Source organism: Euprymna scolopes, chromosome 4, assembly GCF_053919585.1.
Source record: "Euprymna scolopes isolate OS-2025 chromosome 4, ASM5391958v1, whole genome shotgun sequence".
In the NCBI taxonomy this organism is placed as follows: Eukaryota; Metazoa; Mollusca; class Cephalopoda; order Sepiida; family Sepiolidae; genus Euprymna; species Euprymna scolopes.
This window is the reverse complement of record NC_136485.1, coordinates 141,148,886-141,152,018: the sequence shown is the minus strand read 5'-3', so window position 1 is coordinate 141,152,018 and position 3,133 is coordinate 141,148,886.

Here is a 3,133-nt window from a genome sequence, read left to right as displayed (position 1 = left end):
CTGTTGTACATGTTTGCATTGTGAAAATACTCGAACGCAAAAGGTCACATCTTAAACATCAAGTGGTGTCTATTTTAGAAAGATAATTCGCTTCCAACTCGTCTTTATATTGCAGAGTTAATGCTTTTAACGAAACTCATATTAGCAAGGACAATGTCTATTCCCTTTCTTACGCGATCACAATTCAGACATTCGGACTAACTTTTCAGTTGGGATCTGAACCCGGCATTAACCTCATTTCACCAGATAAATGAGTACTAGAAAAAATGTTTCATTATCAATTAAATTTCCTGTTAAATTAAAGTGTTAATTTTTTTTTATTACAAAGGGGTCACTATATATCACGACTCGGAGGCCATTTCAGGATAAGGGTTAATGTGTGTATTATAATCATTAGGACAGTTGCGTAATAATCGTTTGTAGAAGTAATTTGATATAATTAAATTATTTACAAGAACTTTTTTTATGTTGGACTTGAAGATAATGATATTGTAGTCAGTTGGAAAGCAGACCAACGGAACAGAGTTCCACAGGCGAGCGGTTCTAAAAATTCAAATTTGCCCCTTTTCTATCGAACGTAAATAATTATCAAGTCAGTGCGTGCGTGTTTGTTAGAAAGATGAAGTATGCTTACAAACCAACGAAATATCAATTAACTAGTTCATTGTCTGACATAAGTCTTTTCTCAAGATATATCGTGCATTTCACTTAAGAAACAATAAATCAGAATACGAAATATATTGGAAAAATCGAGGAATCGCTTCATTGTTTGACCATATTTTTTTTTTTTAGCACAGGCTTAAAGATCGGACTGAAAGTGGATTTAAAGCTTTTTTGCGACTCCAAAGCATAAAAGTCTAATTCATAGCTTTAATATACTTCTCAATGTATTTACACAGAAACTCACAAAAGGGTGTCAAACCTGAATTGCCCTCTTTTGTGATTGTAGGAAACTCTTATACGGCACAATCACGTTGACACACCGGTTCTCGCAATATCATCGAACTTAAGCAACGATGAGCCTGGCCGGTACCAGATGGGTGACCATTTGGGAACGTTAGGCGCTGTCTGTGCTCTCCGCTTATACATATATATATATATATATATATATATATATATATATATATATATATATATATATATATATATATGTATATATATTACATGGAGGTCACCACTTATCAAGGCCCGGAAGCCATTTGGGATAAGGGTTATTGCGTGTACAGTAACCAATGGGATAGTATCGTAGTAATCATTAGTATTGGAGATTTGATAGAGTGTCTTACTTAAGGGGGCGGTTTGCCAGGAATTTGTTTATGTTGGACTTGAATACATCCAAGTTGTAGTCAGGTGGGAAACAGGCAAACGGAAGAGAGTTCCACAGTCATGCACATCTAAGAAAGAAGCTCTGCTCATGGAATCTCTGTATATATATATATATATATATATATATATATATATATATATATACATATATAATATATATATATTATATACATATATAATATATATATATATTATATACATATATCATATATATATCATATATATATATCATATATATATATATCATATATATATCATATATATATCATATATATATATATCATATATATATATCATATATATATATATATCATATATATATCATATATATATATCATATATATATATATATATCATATATATATATATGAAAAAGGAAGAATTTTCTGTGCATCCCTTTTTATGTCGAGGATCATAGATATCTCTAAAACGAAAACGGCTCTGTTGAGTCTTGTCAGACTATGGATACCCAATGAAGAGTGTGCGTTAAATAATTGTGGCAAGAGTTGCGCAATCTCTAACCACACTTCTCCTGAGCCAACACTGTTTTTAATTTCAGTTGCAAGTATATATATATATATATATATATATATATATATATATATATATACTGTCAATATATATATATACTTGCAATACATATATACTTGTTGCAAGTATATATATATATATATATATATACTGTCAATATATATATATACTTGCAACAAATATATATATATATATATATATATATATATATACTTGCAACAAGTATATATATATATTGCAAGCCGTTTTCGTTTTAGAGATATTTATGATCCTCGACATAAAAAGGGATGCACGGAAAATTCTTTCTTTTTCATCTGGCCTAGACAGACAAACACCAAAGACCGTTTCTCTCTTCGCTCAGTCTTGAAACTGCTATGAAAACATCCCCAACAACATGCGTGTGTGTTCCACACGAACAAACTATTCGGTATGTAAGACTATCCTTACTATTTAGATAAACACACGCACACATCGTTTATACTCTCATCTTTTCGAGTTGTTACTGTGTTTAAATTGATATATATATATACTTGTGTTCGAGCAAATTGCCATCTTTGTAAAACCCCAAAAGTTGTGGTAATGCGAATTTATAAACTCCTATAAAAATAAGAAAATAATCAGTGTTCTCCAGAAATCCAACCTGGTGCATCGTGAAGAAAGGTACGCTCAACACCCTTTTTCATGCCTTTGGCCGGAGGAGATGAAATGAAAAAGAAACTTCAAAACTTACATACACTCCGTCATCTCATGCATATCTACACATGCACTAACAAGAATAAGGTAAACTCCCCCCAGACACACAGTGCCACGCTGCCTAATACTCACATACTCATAATTCTCACACACACATATTAACATTAAATATACTGACACACATACACATCTTTACTCCTCGCGTCTGATATTTCTTGAATATTTTCTTACCAAAGTTTATACAAATGAAAATTACGCATTAAATGGCTTTTATCTTCTTGTGAACTTAAAGTCTTACAACTGCTTTATTTTCATCGTTTCCTTTGTTTTTCACTCACAAAACGCTATATTCATTTTAACTTAGCACTTGCTAGTTGGTGACCCTAATATTCCTAAATGTTTCTTTTATTTTCATTTTAATAGACATGCACGTCCAGTTAATGTTTTCTTTTCATCCTTGTTTTTACAAACGGCTCACCGCTTATTAAGGCATGGAGGCAACTCGAGGATAATAAGCGTTAGTAGTGGAAATTCGGTATAATTTAATTATTTATGAAGATGGTTCAACAAGAACTGTTTTACG